Source organism: Equus caballus, chromosome 21 (genome assembly GCF_041296265.1).
Source record: "Equus caballus isolate H_3958 breed thoroughbred chromosome 21, TB-T2T, whole genome shotgun sequence".
In the NCBI taxonomy this organism is placed as follows: domain Eukaryota; kingdom Metazoa; phylum Chordata; class Mammalia; order Perissodactyla; family Equidae; genus Equus; species Equus caballus.
In genome coordinates, this window is record NC_091704.1 from 30,541,711 (window position 1) to 30,560,965 (window position 19,255).

At 40.1% G+C, this 19,255-nt stretch overlaps 1 protein-coding gene and 1 long non-coding RNA gene across 3 annotated transcripts in view; one reads left to right on the top strand and one right to left on the bottom strand.

Annotated features, from left to right (window-relative positions):
* LOC111769749 (uncharacterized) overlaps window positions 1-5,416 on the top strand; it is a 70,631-nt gene extending 65,215 nt beyond the window's left edge. Inside the window, exon 3 of the long non-coding RNA XR_011430531.1 lies at window positions 1,720-5,416. This is a non-coding gene — a long non-coding RNA (uncharacterized lncRNA). The remainder of the gene's footprint in view (window positions 1-1,719) is intronic.
* Window positions 1-19,255, bottom strand: part of MAP3K1 (mitogen-activated protein kinase kinase kinase 1) — a 74,392-nt gene that overhangs the window by 45,430 nt on the left and 9,707 nt on the right. The gene's annotated exons all lie outside the window — the stretch shown is intronic.

The following is a 19,255-nucleotide window of genomic DNA, read 5'->3' on the forward strand; positions in this document are numbered from 1 at the left end:
ATAATCTGTACTTCTGGCCCAAATTAGTCAGTGTATCTAAGAAGAAAAATCTAGAGAAGAAACTAACACCAGCTGTCTTAATGTCTTAATCTAAGACTTCTCAAGCTATCACAAAATTCAGCATGTCTTTAGTGCAACTAAGGCTCCAAGAATTCAAAATGCGGGGAAAAAGATTATTTGACAGCCAGCTAGAGAGACAGGTAAGATCAGCTGGTATGAACCCATCCTAAGAGAAGTGGGAGGCAGACATTCAAACTTGGCCCAATCTAACCACTAGCAGAGACCAGAGTTTGTCACCAAGATTTGCCTCTGGCCCAGTCCACTCACTCTCAGCCAAGGACCTAGATCTGGGGTTAAGACAAAGAAGACATCAGCCAAAAAAAAACCTCTGACAAGCCATTTTCTCTAAAAATCTCTATACATCTAGAGGAAAGCCCCAGAATATGAAATTAAAAAGGGGCCTCAGGCATGGTCCTCACTTCACTGCAAACCCCCAGAGCTCTGGCACAGTGGGAGCACTCGTGTGTCTCCAGCACTGATTGTGGTGTTCCTGGCAGTGACTGGTGGGAAGCAGGTCTAAGCAGAAGCAGCATCAGTGCCCAGCAGTGGCAGGGAGGCCAACATGGCTGAAGGGGGTGAAGGTGATGGCTGAGGAGGCAGTGCTATCCAGAGGTGGCTACAGGGCAACTGACCCAATTCATTCACCAGCACATGCAAAACCCACACCGGGGAGTTTAGAAAGTATTGCCGGGGCGGGGGGGGGGGGGGGGGGGGGAGGAGGTCTATCAGGGGTATTGATGGCGCAATAGCCACCCAAACCAGTAAAATCTGGATTGTGTACACAGCAAAACGAAAACGGCTTCTTTATTCAACAGAGATGACATAACTTGAAGGACATATTCCTAGGACAGGGTAGATAAAGTGAGAAGTCATACCATAAACATAATCAAGAAGTATGGCACAGTGATCAGGGGCATGAGCTCTGGAGCTAGACTACCTGGGTTCAAATCCAAGGTCTGACACTTACTAGCTATATAGCTTTGGCCTAAGTTATTCAACCTCTCTGTACCTCAACTTGTTCACTGTAAAATGGGGATAATAATACCTACCATATAGAGTGAATATTAGAATTAAATAAGTTAATATACATGTAAAGTGCTTAAAAGGAAGTTAACCTCCCTAATTTTCTCCCATTAACTTTTTCTTTAAAACAGCAGTAATAGTTACTATTTATAATGCATTTCCTCTGTGCCTTTCACTGTTTTAAGCCCTTTACATATAGTTCTCACCTCAGCTTTAAAATTAATGAACATGGATGAAGCGCTTAAAACAATGCCAAGTACATGGTAAGAACACAATAAATGTAACTACTACAACTACTACTATTCTTATTTATGGTGATGATGATGATGATGAAAGCTACTCTTCATGGAGCACCTCCTGAACTAGGTACTATGCTAGGTGCGGTGCATACAGTGTCTCTGAGTCTCACACAGGGCTGCAAGGTAAGACACATCATCTTCATTGTGTGGATGAAGAAACTGCTGCAGAAAGATTAAGTAACTTGACTAAGAATCCCCAGTAAGTGAGAATTCTGAGTTTCAAAACCAGGCCCCCCTGGCTTCAAAGCCCTGTCCCCCTCTTCTACATTACGTTGCTTCAGAATTTCTTTTAATAATATGTTAGATGAAAATAACAAAATACAACTATTTTTTCTAGTTTCAGGAGGTAACAACATTGACTAGAGACATCTGGAATGTGAAGACTGCTGTGCGAGGCTACCATGTGGTGGGGCGCCAGGAGGGAGGGAGGAGGACAAAGGAAGCTCCGACTGTTTTTTAAATATTCATTTCTTTGCACCCACCTGCAGCAAATATGATAAAACGTTAACATTTATTAAATACAGGCGAAGGGTTCATGGCTGTTCGTTATACTATCCTCTAATATTTTCCCTCTGTATTTTTCTGTATGGCTGAAAGAGTTCCTTAAAAATAAACATGTGCTACTGTGTGTACTACTACTCTTTACACTGTGGAAAGCTTCATGGAACCAGAGAAAAATAACAGAATTGGGGAGTCTGGAGAATCAGATTCAAGTCCTAACTATGCCATTAATCAGCTACAGGATTTTAAGTAACTCACAACCTTTCTAGAATTCAAGAACTTATCAAATCAAGAACTTTACCAAATAAAATACGAAATGATATCTTAGGGCTGTCCAGTGTGAACATTATGATTCATTTATTAATGCCACTATATAAATGCTGTAATCCTATGAGGGTGATAAAACATCAAAGAATTAAAGCTCAACAGGACTCATAAATTCACGTTAATTGTTAAATCTGGAAAGTACCTCTCAATAGCTTACTTGCATAAAATATTCTTTGCTACTCCTGTAATTCATTGGCTCCCAGCATTTTAAAATGTGAGAATCTGGGGGTCAGCCCAGTGGTGCAGTGGTTAAGTTCACCTGTTCCGCTTTGGCGGCCCAGGGTTCCCCGGTTCGGATCCCAGGTGAGGACATGACACTGCTTGTCAAGCCATGCTGTGGCAGGCATCCCACATATAAAGTAGAGGAAGATGGGCATGGATGTTAGCTCAGGGCCAGTCTTCCTCAGCAAAAAAGAGAAGGATTGGCAGATGTTAGCTCAGGGGTACTCTTCCTCAAAAAAAAAAAAGAAAGATGAAAATGTGAGAATCCTTTCTTAACATTACCATCACCATAGACATGGTACACATGTGGATCCACAGACCCTGTGAAAACTCAGGCTGGGAAATACTAAACTTTTAGACTCGGTACCCTAGATAGTTTGTATCATAAAAGCAATTCAAACCTAATTACTAAACAGGGTGAGTATTATGTATAAGGGACTCTGTCAAAGCTCTCTCAGAAAGATCAAACTATCAGGAGGAACATTCAAGAAAGAACCACAAAACATGGATTTTAAGGTTGTTTTACACCAAAAACATTAACTCTTCTAGTCTTTTTTTTTTTTTAACGAATGAACCACAAATTTCTCCTCCTTAAAAGACACATACCGTTTTGCAAATTTAAGTGCTACAAGTCAAAAAGATGTAAAGTAAAGAAGCAGCCTGAAATGAGAACTGAAGCATGGCGGTTCTCTGCCCAAGTCAGTCTCAGCTCCACTTGTGACAATGTCCCAACCTGAATTCTAACTCCCTCAGTCAAGGGCTCTCTGCAGCCACACAGCCTGCTTTTCTCATAATCTGTATCATAATTTCAGAAATGCTTATCTGTGTCAAATCACAGAAGTGATGGTTTGCGTTTTTTAAATGGAGAAAAGCTAGGATACATTAATATTTAATGAGTTATTTTGAGTGCTAACCTGAAAACACAATTACTGCTAAAATATTTTTGCTTTTGTATTATTAAAAATTATGTTTTTAGAGAACGCTTGCCATTCAGCCAATTAACACTCCTTATTTAAGTAACATGAGCAGTTGTCACTGCAATTTATTCCCTTTTTCTTCTTCTACTTTTAAGATCTTTCTTAGATGCAATTTATTCTTTAAACTGAAAACAGTGACTAACTTTTGGTTAATTACATCTGGTGTTTGCGACACAAGTTTGACATAATTGAGTTAGACAATACAAACATTTTCTATGGAAGGAATTCTAGTATCTTACAATATATATTTTTTTGTTTACTTCAGGATTTTAATACAAAATATCATCCCTCAGTGGGCTGTGCAATTAATCTGTCCACCTCCTTTGTAAAAAATCACTCCCTACTTGCATAGTCCAGTAAACAAGTGGAAAAAGCTGGAGACGGTTGATGCCTAGTAATAAATGAAGCCAAAATACCACAAATGTGCCAATAAACTACAAATAATGGTCATGTAAAATTCTCAAATGAAATCTTTTAATTCTGATACTGGTGCGTTTGCTAGTGTTCATGTTTTCACCCTTTCACTGATTAGATGATATCTTTTTGGTACCGAGAAGTACCATACAGATTATTCTAAAGTAGGTATTTGGACTTGCAACCTCAAGAATCTCCCCAAACCACCTTCAGCCAAGTTGAGATCAAACAACCCTAGACTAGTATTATCCCCTAGGAGACTGGAGTTTCCCCAGTGGGTCTTGACCAATGTCATATGTTCCTCGATCCCCTTCAATTATTCCTTGGAATAATTTCTTCCCAGCCATTTGCTCACCTATTCCTACTCACTGAGTGTCTATATACCCATCTTAAAACAAAACAAACAAAAAACCTTTGGGCCAATGAGTACATTAAAATAATGAAAAGGTTTTGAAACTTGCAAAGTGCTGAATCATGCTTATGTTTAGGTGTTGTTTCTACAACTGCTTTTGGAGGCACAAACTCCCTGTAAGAATACTACCCACTCTGGTTAATCCTTTGGAAGGTAGATCAGGAATGAACCTAACTTCTTGGTTCATTGTCTAGCATAAGTTACCTACTGGAATTAACAACAACACAGAGTTGGAGAAACTAAGAATTCAAAGTGAAATAGAACATTCTAGGAATGGAATGGGAGGGAAGGAAAAAAAAACTTCATTCAGTATGTGGCACTCTTTCCTTAAAAATGTAATTTAAGCAAATATTAACATTATAGATGCCATCTGCCCACTAATCACTTGAGAGAAAAGGCACATTAATTCCAACATCCTGTCCCAAATATAGTCTGAATCGTTACTGTCTGTCTACCTAAATAATGTCTTCCTCATTTCAACAATTCTGGAGGTATTCACAAATATGCCAGTTTCTTTTCACTGCAGCAAAAGCTACAATTCAGCAGAACCAAATAATTGCATTTATTTTAAACTGGCAAGTTTAGACTTATGACTTAGCCTGGTATACGCTTCAAAAGACAGTCATCATAACCATTGTCTAATTTTAGTGAATTCAGTTATAAAAGAATAATCTGACTGGAAATGGGGCAAAGGACTGTACTTGTAATATATAAATTATACTACTGTATTATTCCTATTTTAAAATGTGACAGCAACTGTTTTTCATAAGCATGCATGTGAATATTCTTTTTACCTAGAATAACTATGACAATTGATTATCATTCTGGCTGATACTCAATCCCAAAATTTTTAAGTTGAAAAATGGAAACAAAGCTGACAATTAATAAAACGTGAGTTTATCCAGTACAGTCATGTGTCACTTAACGGGGATACGTTCTGAAAAATGTGTCGTGAGGTGATTTCGTTGTTGTCGTGAGGTGATTTCATTGTCGTGTGCGCATCATAGAGTACTCACACAAACCGAGATGGCATAGTCTACTACACACCTAGGCTGTATGGCACTAATCTTATGGAACTACCATCGTATATGCGGTCTGTCACTGACCAAAACGTCATTATGTGTCACGTGATTGTATACAGAAGCAGCAAAAAATAAAAATAAAATTTGTTTAGTTTTCCTTAGGCATTTCTCTTGGTGTCAATATGTCTAGTTCTCACCCCATCACTCAAGTTCTAGGGTCAACCCTCCCTCTGAGAAACTGTTCCAGATGCTGCCTTCAGTCTCCCCCACTGGTCACAGTTCCTCTGACTCAGTCAGGGTGGGGGGGGGGGGTCCTCCTCCATCCCCACTCAGCAAATAGCACTCTATTAAAATGGCCTCTTATCTGTCTTCAACACTTGACTAAGATTCTTAAGGGCAGAAATGGGTCTCAACTTTATGTCCCCTGCCCCAGCAGAAAGCTCAATAAATATACACTGAATAAAGGAACAGATTGATCTTTCCCCTCAGGCTGTATTTTACTTGAGGGCAAGGCCCATGTCTTACTCATCTTCCATTCTAACAGTACTGACTCTCAAATGCCTGATACTTGTACATGGCAGGCTGTGAGGAAGCACTGCCATTCCAGTATTAGCCTCCAGACCAGAAAGATCTCTAAGATGCAAATAAACTTCACTGAGGCCTTTGTGTAAACCAAGTATCCACCATTAGTTGTAGGGGCACTGCAGAAACAGAGAAGAGCTGGAACACCAGTCGTGGGGAGAGTGACAGATTTCATCCCCAGTAAAACATTAAGAGATGATTAGTAAAAGAAGCTAAGATCCATAAGCCTAGACATCTATATTTCAGTGAATAAAACTTTCTCTTAACTTCGGAACTTGTCCACATCTCTAATTTTGTTAATGCCTGTTGATTTTCCTGTGGTTAATAGAAATAAAAGGTCTTGAAGAAAACTCCAAAAGGGGTTGTGCCTGGGAGGGGAGAAGGAGGAGCCATGAGATCACATCCTATTAGGAAGCAACCTGAGAGGAAGAAAGGGAACTAGCTGAGGGGGGTCAATAAGTGGGTGTGGCCAGGGAAGGGGCAGTGCTAAATTCAGGGTCCTCAAACCGGGATTCTCCTAGTTTGGGGGGAGACAGATGGCAGGATGCATTTGAAACCACAGCATAAGAATGAAAAATAGAGCATCTATTTTTAGAAAGTCAATTTTATTCCAAGATTTGGGAGGGGGTGCAGTGACAGTTTTGTGTTAAAAATACAAATATGACTAAAACATAAAATTCAAATGAATTAAGGTAAACCATGAGACTAAGGACTTGAATCAATTTTGTTCATTGTTCCAAGAAAGCATTCCCAGGATGGCACACTGCACAAGACACTCCTGGGTCCTTTCTCTTCAACAGAAGTTTGCTGAATGGATGGCCAAAATGTTCACTAATAAGCTAACAAAGCTGTTCTCAACAACTTTCACATCATAATTTGGTGTTCACATAAACAAGACAAAACTTCAAAAAAGTTGTTTACGGGGCATAATTTATCGATGGCACAACAACTGCCCATATATAAGTAACAAGTCACCCTCTACCTGAGGCAGCGATAAACTGCATAACTGCCAAATATTAGCCATATTTCTACCACTTTTCATCCAAGAAAGCCTATCAGTTATGCATGAGAAGTAATATTCATAGAGATATTTCTTAATATGTCCTAAATTATTTTTCTAAAACTAAGTCATTTTAAAACTCTGATATTTTATTATTACCAAGAAAGTACTCTTGGATCACCTCCCCAGGTGCATCGCCACACCTACGCCTTCAACATCAAAATGTGACTGATCAGATACACAGTCGGGTACACATGCTGACCCAAGTTAAAATGGAACTGCGACAGTATTTCTATAGTGTAACTACAAGCGACAATTAGGAAGAGGGTAGAGAAATGCAAGAGCCACCAGGAGAGCCTGGACAGAAAGTAATCCTCTGAATACCTGGGGCAGGAAGAGTCACTTTAAAAGAAGTGTTCACGTCATCCTAAGGGAAGTCCATAAAACATGAAAAAACCAAGTAGAAACCATGAAAGGAGTTCCAAGCACACTTACAACCATGTTTTTGTTAGAACATAATCTCTGAGAGTAGGGACTTTTGTCTGTTTCATCACTGCTGTATTCCTAATGCCTGACATATGGCCAATTCTTAATAAATCTGTTGAGTGAATGAATGTTTTGTTACACCATGAGCAACAATAATTTAAACAAAAAGCCCCCCACTCTGTGCTCCATCTCTTCAGGCTATAAGCATTCTTTCCTGTTCTTGCCTTAAAACAAAAACCAACCAAACCGACCCCAGAATGCTTCTTTGCCTTTGCAAATCCTTGGGCTTCCGCCTCTCTACTCCTCTGTCCTCCTCCAGCTTCTCAAGAGGAGCCTGTGCTTCCTCACCACCGTCATCCCCTCCTAAAGCACAGCGGCTCTGACACCCATCACTCCACTGAAACTGCTGGTCTTGAGACAGTCACTGCCACCGCTACACTCCTTGTCCAGCGGCGTGGCTACTTCTGACCACTGTCTCCTTGGACAAAAGCTCTCCTGCCTTTCAGGTGTCGTCTGTCCTGCAACATCTCAGGGTCCTTTGTGGGTTCTTCTCTGCTCTCTTCCAGGAAACCCAGGCACTACTCAGAGGGAGGAATCTGAGCTACAATTTCCCTACCACCCTTCCAGAGGTATGGATATGAGCCTGGGCCTAACTATCAAGGAATTAAAATTGCCCACAGGACCGCCCCATTCATTCCTCAGTCCTTGGCAATTGTGAAAGAGTCTGACCACCCCAGGATTCAACTGAGCAAAGGTCTCATTAGAAAGAAACACTCTTGAGAAGCCATGAAACTTCGATCCTAAACGTGGAATTACTATCAATGTAATAAGATATAAAATTAAGCATATCTTACTTTTCACAAATTATTTTCTTAAAAGCTGTGTATAAATAAAATATACATCATAAAATCATTTTCAGGAGTCTGACACTGAATCATTCTTGGTTTTTAGGGGTGGGGTGTCAATTCACATTTTTATTAAGGTGACTTTCTTAAGTATTTATTTAAGTATTTACTAAGTATTTCTTTATCTTTTTTCTTCATTGCCTACATCACGTGTACCCTAAAAGGGCAATCAGTAGGCAGCACTCATGAAGCTGTCCTCATACCCAGTGTATACATGAATACTGTCAAATCCAAGTTGCACCTGCAACTACCCCTCAGTTTTCTCCAAGAGTTTCTCATGAATCCAGTTACCAGCAATCAATAACTAGGTAGAGAACACAAGAACTGAATTATTTTGCTACTTCCCCAGCTCTTATCTGAGAATAAGTCAGTTCCTAGCACAGCAGTATACACATAGTATGTCAGTAAACATGTACTGAGTTGACGTGATGGTGTAAGTTTCCATAAGCAGCACATATATAAGACTTACTGGACAGCAAACACATTGCTATTATCATTTAAGAAAACAAAACAGAGGAAGATCACACACACAGTTAAGGGCAAAGATGTTTATCTCGCCTTGAACGAGATTTCAGTTTTACAAAACTGAGTGACCTTTCTGTAGTTAAACTCAAAGATAATCTCCTCTGTTTGTAGGGGAGGTATAGGGTCAGGGAGATTACTGAATTCTCTCACAGCCACTAAGCTCTTTTAATTATCAAAGAAGATGCCTGATGAACACAAAATAAAGATCCCACACTTGACAGGCAGGCATTCGTTAACTTATATTACTAGTAGAGAACAAAGATCAATAAGAGAATAAATGAACTGAAATTCATTAGGTATAACTCTATACTGGATGTTAACCTTAGATATTAATATCTTTACTCAAATGAGTAAACAGGCACAACCAACAATTAAAACACACTAACAGAATGCTGAAGTCTGAATTGAGGTTTAATTTAAAACCACCAGAAACAAAACTAGCTGGTTTTTTTCAGGATCCATTTATAAAGAGCTCTAATAGCTACATTTACTTGTAAAGAAATAAATTTCAAAATGCCTGAGGTACCCAAGACAGCTCCCTCGGAACACGCACTAGGACACTCAGGTGTGAGATGAGAAGCGGCCGAGGAGGAAGTGTGTGCAGCTACAGAGCGGAGGGACAGGATTTTTCACTTGGCCTGTCCTACTTGCCTGGGGAGGCCACCTAACCTTTCTGAGGTATTCCCACCAACTGTAAAATGGGGACGACGCCTGTGTCATAGGGCGAGGGTGAGCCAGAGTCTGTGCAGGCACTCTGTTCACAGCGAAGGTTCCACAAGGGTTAATTACCAACAGCTGCTTTTAATGCACATGCACTCCAAGCACGTCTCCAATTCTGCTGGCAAAAGTCTGCGCACTAAGAAAATTCACCCATATTTGCAGCCTGGAGCCTATCTCTTCTCTGGCACAGTAAACACAGTGAGGTCTAAATGTATTTGTGTTTACAATTGGCTTTATGTTATAAGAACTTCATGTAATGATGAAAAATATCAAAATGTTTTACTGATTCTTCCTGTATATTTTGGAAGACCTAAACATTAAAGTCATCACTAGATTTGATTTTTACTTGAATAAAAGCCAAGACAAGGAAATGAATAATAGATAATGAAATTTGTGCTGACGTAACTCAAACTCATCTCCTGATTTAAAAAAATACAAAAGCATGCATAAAAGATTACCATAAAGGTTAACAGCACAGTCTGGGAGTCAAACTGCTGGGTTCACATCCAGGCTTCACTGCCCACTAGCTGCCAAGACACCGCACCTCTCAGAGTCTCTGCTTTCTCATTTGTAAAATGGGAATAAAAACTGCACTGACTTCAAAAGGATGGTGCAAGGATGCCCAGTGTCCCAGGCACAGAAGAAGTTAACTATTATTGCTCTTTCCAATAAGACAAGGACAGCAGGAGGACAACGCTGCGGAACGAGGATGAACTAAGGTGACCTAGGCCCGGCCGCCCAACCCCACCCTACGCTGCGGTGCTCAACCTCCTGACGGTGATTGGAGCTCTCTAACGCCACTCCAACCCTCAGAGTCAGCAGGTTGCACTTTCCAATTCTAAAACACCGTGACCACAAATCCTACTGCTTTATTTTTACCCTGTGAAAGCACTTTCATGTCCATCATCTCATTTGATCTTCTCAAATTCTGGAAGGAGGAAAGGATCGTTATTCCTAGTTCACAGATGAGGACAGTCAAACTGAAAGTGGTTCAAGTAACTTAATGACCTGCAGAGGTGGAAAGACAGACAGTATTGGGGACAGGCCTGACGGGCCTGAGCCGACACTCACATTCAGTCGACCACAATAAGCAGTTGGAGAGCAGGTTAAATACATTTCAACTAAACACACCTGCTAATTCCCTATCCAATAGAAAAAAGGGAAAGAAGGAATCAGATATGTCCATAAGGAACTCTTGAATTTGAACTGCGATTTGATTAGGCTTTTCAGTTTAACTGAAATAGTGAAGAAAACTGAAGCTGTGCATCAGAATAATTTTGGTTTTCAAAGTTATTATCCACATTGTCTCACCATTAAGTAGGGCTACTTGACTCTCAAGAGGTCAAAGAAGAATTCTCATGGAATTCATTTGTTTCTGATTTTTTATTAGTCCTACATAAGCAATCACAGAATACCTTGAGATAGACTAGAATGTTCGAAAGAGTTTTTAGAAAAATGTCTAAAGTTCTAAGAGAAACAATGATTCTAAATATCATTTAGTAAGTGTAGAAGTTAACACGCTACCCATTTTTTGACATGGCAGGCTAAAGGCCCACCTGGTAGTTAATCTGATTAAATCTGATAACAAAATGGACAATCAGGAACTCATTAAGCTACAAATAAGGGGTTAAAAAAAGTTGAGGCCCAGGTCTTTAGTGGTCCATCTTCCTCTCAGAGTCTTAACTATCTCGGAAGAAGCCTGATTAGGGTTTGTAGTTCACTGGTTCTGGAGACTGATTCCAGCCACCACCACTAACACTGCCACCACTCCTTCCCGCTCTCCATCCTGATCTGATCTCCTAAAACATCCCGTTGCTGCTTCTAGGCTCCAGCAGGCTGGAGAACAGGTAACAGCCTTTTGAGCAAGTGTTCTTCAGGAAGAGCAGCTCTTCGCGGTATCTGTGCCAAGGAGTCCACCCTGGCTTCAACTGCAGCACAGCAGCTGATCCCTCTGTTGCCCAGGATCCTAGATGAGACCTAACGATGTTCCCTTCCCAGACTTACAGTAGCAACTCCAAAATTGTTACTGGGCTGCAGGGAAAAATCTGAAAGCCACAGCGGGTAAGAGCACTGACACTGCCATTTCCCCCATGACAAGCACAAGCAACACAGAACCCTGGAGAAGAGTCCGTGAAGACTGTCAGGTTTCCACAGTGACCAGTCTCTAAACCCCAAATTCACACACGTGATCCTAAGAAAAAAAATTTTGCCCCATTTTCACAGGTAAGAGAGCTGTGGAAGACAGAGCTAGAATGCTGAAATTATGAAATTTCCAAGACATTGTAATGGTTTATGGAAAGAAGACAGAATATTGTATTTAAAAAGATTTTACGCACATGGCTGCCTAAGCCTATGGGAAAGAATGAATCAACATTTTAAATATATTATACTCAAACAGAAATTTTTTACAAAACCTAAGTGTTACTATCAATGTTTTTAATATAAGCTATCTCCCATAGTACACTGAAAGAAAAAAAATCAATCCTAGATTAGGAATTTAGAAAATCAATTTTAATTGATAGCATCCAGTTTTCTATGTCCTTGGGGTAACTTTTGTGACATATTTAAAAACTCTCTGGCTTTGATCAATATAAAATGTGGCTCACGTACTCCACATTCACATGAAATGACACACTGGGCAGAGGCAACCCAACAGTGTGAGGGCAGGAAGTCAGTTTAGGAGTAAAAGTATGGTATAAGTAACCCCAAAGTGTAAAGCAAACGTGATCACAAATGCAAACCCTATCAATGCTCAGTAAATCATTTACAAAATGAGACATATTTTTAATAAAGAACTGAGAAATACAGGAAAAAGTGTGAGTGCACTCGCACTACAGGAATTTTGCTATATCACAGAACTGAGTGTAAGTGGCTCACCAAAGACCCAGTAACAGCAAGTTCCAGAACAACTTGCCAGCATGGAGTGAAAAGGCAAGATGTATGGGGGGGTGTGTGTGTGTGCGCACACGCATGTAGGGGAGGCAGGGGAGGTGGCATGTGTATCTGTAGGAGGGAATAAGAAACAAAGACAGAACTCAGAAAAAACAATTTTATCTTTGCTCCATGTATGGAGAACACTATCCTCTACTTAGATAAGAAATTTCTACTAATCTGTTTTTAGTAATTGAAATCTGCAACATTCAGTATTTTGGGGAAACTTCAACAAGAATAAAGCATCATATTACACAATGTAATTCTGAACATATTTCTTTTGAAACCTGCTGTATGTAGATATAAGCTGACTTTGGACACTAATGGTTTTATATCTTATCACCAAAACTTGGCCCACCAAAACTTCTCCAAAGAGAGAGAGAAAGCAAGTAGTTCTTGAGCATAAACCTTTTCGCTTTGATGCCAAAACCGCCTTTATGCACCTAAGTCCAAAAAGGGAAAGCTTGGTTCTCATAGTTTTTGGCACTATTCAAAACTCTTCCAGCAAATCCTCTTGCAGAGGAGGGAATGCTCTAATATCCACTCATACCATTGCAGGATGATTTCAGTTTGCATTTTGCAAATGACAGTCAAGCTGCCTTATTTATTGGTGACAAAACCTACAGCCAGTTATCACGATCAGTCACTGACTGTGAATAGGCTAGAAGAATGCTCAGGCAACCAAGACTCAAAGGGACTTTGCTCTATTTCCTATCACAGCCTTGCCTGGAAATCATGTGCTGGGAACAAGTAGTAAGCGCTCCCAAATATCTGAATAAATGTTCACGACAATCAGAACCAGGGAACTGTATGAGTTGTAACGGAAGCAGGAAGGGTTAAGTATTCTTCACCACCACGAGTCTAAGACTAGCAATAATCACTACTGGATGTCCGCGTGCTCAGCAATGAATTAGGAGCGGCTTAGTTCACTGTGTGAAGAACAGCAACGGGCAAAAGAGCTTTGTGTGAATATGCTTCAAGTTGGTGCAATCACCATGATTAAATAGGTTAATAAGCCATAGTCCAAATCTATTTGAAAGTCAAAATTTTCTAGAACTTGAGCCCCAAATTATTGGACTAAAAAGAAAAAAAATCCATAGTGAAATTCATACTTTCCAGTAATTGCCAACTCTGTCCAAATTTTGTGACAAGAACCCCCAAAATATAATTAAGTCTGAATTTTCACAATTAGGAAACAATACAACTAGGTGTCATTGAACAGTACATTTTTTTTAAGATTTTATTTTCCTTTTTCTCCACAAAGCCCCTGGTACATAGTTGTATATTTTTAGTTGTGGGTCCTTCTAGTTGTGGCATGTGGGATGCTGCCTCAACGTGGCCTGATGAGCGGTGCCATGTCTGCGCCCAGGATCCGAACCGGCAAAAGCCTGGGCCGCTGAAGTGGAGCGCACAAACTTAACTACTCAGCCACCGGGCCGGCCCTTGAACAGTACACTTTTTAAAGTTCTAAGTAAAAAGAATTAATGTATACATATGTTTATTTATGAGAAGGTCTTTATAAATACAAGAAAAAGTCAAAAGATCACTTTGCTTATTAGAGTTATCCCTGGGGAATGTCTGTTCCTTATATAATTAAAGTTAAGGGGGAAAAGATAGTTTTTAACTGTAAAGTAACCAAAAATTAGATTTAACGCTAGTTTCAAAACTGCTCTCAAAGCATTGTTAAACACAACCATGTTAACTACTTTACCATGATTTTCTCCACTTTGCAAAATACTATTCTCCCAGGATAGTTATATGCTTTTAAAAAAATAAAATAAATATTTTATCATTTAATGTCAGTTAACAAATATTATTTCTCTCTTTTCTGAGCCTTGATTGCTTTTCATTTGTAGTTCTCTTTATAGTTGGTACCCTGGTTTAAAATTCCAAGACTTTCTAAGTTCAAAAAACTAATTGTTGTTTCAATAATTAAAACTAAATTTAACCACAAGAAATAATTTTCAAACTAAATTTTTGGAAAGTTGCTAGAGCTTGAAGTGAACCAAGAGATTACGTAAGCCAACCTCTTCTCTCCACCGATGAGAAAGCGAGACCCAGGAGACAGGCGTCAGATCCTCACAAAGTGACAACACTGATGCACGGACTGCAGAAGACATGCTTTATCCCACATCACATAAGTTTGAAAGTTGCAGTGTTCCATTATTCTAGTAAATAGTTTCCAAATAAGAAGGAAACAGAAATTTTCTCAAGATGATGCATCATCGATGCAAACTGCCTCTGCTCAACTAATGACGACCAGGAAGGTGAGTCTCGTCCTCATTTGTACAAAGGTTTAAGTAGCGAATCTTCATGGTTACTTGCAGTAAGATGACCATAGTTAATGGGTACTCAGTGCTTTCCTGGGTCAAGAATTGTGCTTCATTATCTCATCTACTTACCACTACTCACTCCATTTTCGAGATGAGAAATTCGAGGTTCAGAGAAGTTAAGTGACTTCCCTGGAGTCCAACAGGCATAAGTGGCTAACAGGTCTGGATCCGAGGGCCCGGGTTCCTAATCACTACACTGTGCTGTCACTGAAACGTAAACATGCACTTCCAAAACCACATGCAGGACCAGAGTGGATGGAATTGTTTTGCCTGAGAACATTTCTCCATCTTTGAACCTCTGAAACTATGGGGAGCTGTTGGAAATGCAAGAGCCACAGCTCCCAGACTTGTGGCCTCAGACTGTCCTGCACCAGCTCTGATATAACTCCTGTTTTGGGCCTCCTGACCTAATTCCTAGCATGCTGTGGTTACCTGTCAAATTACAAAGGCTTTTTATTTTGTCCTAAGCACAGAGATCTAAGGATTGGCCAGTGGGAGCAATAAGGAGGCAGAGAGCTCTGCATGGTTCTCTGGCTAGAGTCAGGCTTCTTGTCGCCAGCTTGGCTCCTGAGCCCCATCTGCAGCCTGCTCTCTGTCCAGACAGAGCTACCTGGATTAAACTTGCAGTTCTCCATGTCAGTACATGACTGCCGACTTCTGGGCCTGTGTGTGTTCTCCACACACCCCTCCATCCCTGCCCCTAGGCCACGAAACCTCCCTGCAAGTCTCTTTCACCTATTTAACTCCTCCGCATTTTTCAGGACTTGGCGTGGACCTCCCATTTCTCAGAAAACCCTCCCTACACCCCTCTCACTCTCAGCTGAGAGTGAGGCCAGCACCACCCATGTCATCAGACAGACGTTACCTTGTTAAACTCCTTCACAGGCTTCCTCCCTGCTGGGTCCATAGCACCTTGGTGCCTGTCTCACTACAGTCTCAGAGTGTTCTTGAAGCCATGGACACTGCCCATGGCAGGAGAGGTGACAGCACTGACGAAAGGCATTCACCCTAGTGTGTTTACTCCTCTGCCTTTTATTCCTCTAGAAAGAGTATCCATCAACCACACAAAGGAGACGCGAAATGACCCCAGACCTGATGTGCTGGTTTCCCCACAATCCATCAGCAACCTAGGACCTTGCCCATGGAGGCCGGGCAGCCGATGTAAACCTTGTGGCGGACGTGCCCAGGCCACCGTCCAGCTCTGTGCTCAAAGCATTTGAGCACATCCGTGCTCTGACGTGAGGTGGTCTAGAATTATTCTCAATGACAGCAATACATAGCTTGGCAACAAAATATTTTCCTGAGACTGCACCTCACAGTTTTAACACGAATTAATAGGAAATTAACACAAATTTTAACACAAATTAATAGGAAAATCTGATTCACTTTACAATAATGTATACTTTACAAACAATTCTTTGTAAACACTTGTTCGGTAAGATATGACTGCATATATGATTACAGAGGAAAAACGAAAAAGGTTTAAAAGCGGTAAATCTAATAACTCAGATACTGAGAAACTCTAAACCACAGTTCAACAGAATTCACAATACAGTACTGACTTCTGCAAATAGCCACATTTATATTTAGTAGAATAGCAATAGTTTTTTTATTGCAAAGGGAATAAAAACATATTAAAGAATATCTCACAGTGGAGATGAAATGAGTATTCCAGACAGAAGAAACAGCATTGCACACTGAAAAAAAAGAAAGGCGAACTGGGGAAACAAAAACATGAACACGGCACTGAATGACTGGAGCAAAGTGTTCTGGAAGGGGGAGCAGAGCTGATCACCAGGGACTTCTGAGTTATATTACGGAGTCTAGACTTTATCCTGAGGGTGAAGAAAAGGTTTCATGGACAGAAGTGTCAAGCCTCACTCTAACTGCAGTGGAGAGAAAAGACAGAGGAAGACATGTCCCAAAACAAGAGACTGGTGAGGAAAGAGGCTTTGCAAAAGTTGGGATACGGTGACAGGGGCTTGACCCTCAGCTAGCAGCCGGGAGGGTGGGGGTGGGTTGGGGAGTGGATTCCAAGGCTGGCAGAGAACTGGAGACTGACTGGACACTGAGGGTGAGAAAGCCAGAGGAGTAAGAGCACCCCAATGAGAGATGGCGGCAGGGATTACCAACGCGCACCCCAAACGGCCAGGAGATGGGAGAGGAGGATGGAGAGCTTGGGGAGGAGAGGGATTCAGTCTGGATATGTAGTGTGCAGCGCCTGGCAGAGCTGCACCTCCTAGAGAAGCTATCCTTGAGGGAACTGGATGCAGGGTTCTGTCACTGACGCCAAGACATTGTAGGCACCAAAACATCAATAAGAATGAGTCAGCAAAGATACAGCAAATAATCTGATATGTCTTTTTCTCTCTAGTCAATGACTTTCTTTTAATTTTTGTACAAAACTTGAGATATAGTTATTGAGGAATTCAGGCACCTGGTGAAAGAAAAGGATCTGAAATAAAGAAATGCATTTGGGAATTTCCAAATATATGAGAATTTAGTATGTGATAAAGGGGATACTTTTCATCAATAAATAGTGCTGGGGCACCTAGCCAGTCATTTGGAGAAAGTAAAGTCAGAGTCCCAGGTCACCCCTTAAACTTCAGAGGGATCAGAGATTAAAGTATTTTTTAAAAACCCATTAAGTATTTTTAACCTATAAAAATACCACTAGAAAACACTGGTGAATTTTTATAATCTTGCAGTAGGTACTAATAATAGCTATGACTTACACAGCATTTACCATGCACCAAGCACTGGTTTAAGAACTCTACAAACACTTCCATCCTCACAACAACTGTGAAGTAGTACCTTCATTCCACAGTTGAGGAAACTGCAGTGCAAGGAAGTTAAGTAAACTCCCAATCACACTACTTGACAGTGGTGAAACTCTGACTAGAACTCCAGCATCTATACTCTTAACCGCTACATGGCACTGCCTGTACAGAGGGCCATTCTATAAGACCTGAACACAGAAATAATGAAAGAAAGAACTGGAATGTGAAAAAATAAAGTTTCTTTATGGAAAAATACTATAATTGAAATTCATGAGTCATAACACAAAAGTGGAAGAGCTGCAATACATACTAGAGCTAATATTCTAATATACAAAGGATGCTTACAAATCTGTAAGAAAAAATGAACAATTCTCTCCCATGTGTGAAAGGCAGTACACAAAAGAAGTATGAAATTGTCAATAAACGTGACAAATTATACAATGATGCCAAAAAGCTAAGAAATGCAAACTAAAATAAACCACCTTTCGGGGCCAGCCTAGTGTGCAGTGGTTAAGTTTTCATGCTTTGCTTTGGTGGCCCGGGGTTCACAAGTTCAGATGCCAGGCATGGACCTACACACCACTCATCAAGCCATGCTATAGCAGCGTCCCACATGCAAAATAGAGGAAAATTGGCACAGATGTTAGCTCAAGGCCAGTCTTCCTCACCAAAAGAAATAATAATAATAAAAATAAACCATCTTCCATCCATCAGATTGGCAAAAATGAAAGACTGATGATATGCAATGTTGGTAAGAATGTGGGACAAATGGGTACGCTCACATACTGTGAGGTAAATGTAAACTGGCACAACGTTTTACAGGGCAATTGGGTCATCTGATCAAATTTTTAGATATGCATGTCTTTTGATTCAACAATTCTACTTCTGAATATTTATTTTACAGAACTAGATGCACAAATACATGAACAGCTGTATACCATAGTAGTCACTGAAGTTTAATACAACAACCAAAAAGCAAAAAATATAAATGTCTAAAAACAGGAAACTGTTTAATGAGACATCCATATGATGGTGCACCATGCAATCATTAAAAAGATAGCTCTATGTTCATCACTAAGATAACTAACAAAATACTGTTAAGAAAAAAAGCAAATTATATAGCAGTCTACATGGTATAGTCCTTTTTGTTAAACGATAAAGATATACATTTTTTAAAATAAATTGTTCTGCTCTGATCACTTTATTAATGAAGTTTAATTCTATAAATTCAGAATCCCACAAACATCATAAGGACTTTGCATAACAGCATGGAAGTGCTACTGTGCCAAAACAATTGAAATGTATTTTCAAAATTCAAAATAATTTTAGATTAACACACTAAAACTTTTTCAGGGACATTAACATACACATTAATCTGCCACATCTTTTTTAAAATCTAAGGTTCAATGAATATAATATGATGCATTACCAAGAAGAATTTAAGAATACCAATAGAAATCCAGAAAATAAATAATGGATGCAGCCCATTAATTATTTTGAAGGGGAAAAAAAGACGAAATGTGAAATATCTGTTTCAAAATACTTATCATCTTAAAGCATATACACATTAAGAATGCTTTCACAGGGGCCAGCCTAGTTGCACAGTGGTTAAGTTCGCACATTCCGCTTCGGTAGTCCGGGGTTCTCTGGTTCAGGTCCCGGGTGTGGACCTACACACCGCTTGTCAAACCACACTGTGGCAGGTGTCCCACATATAAAATGGAGGAAGGTGGGCA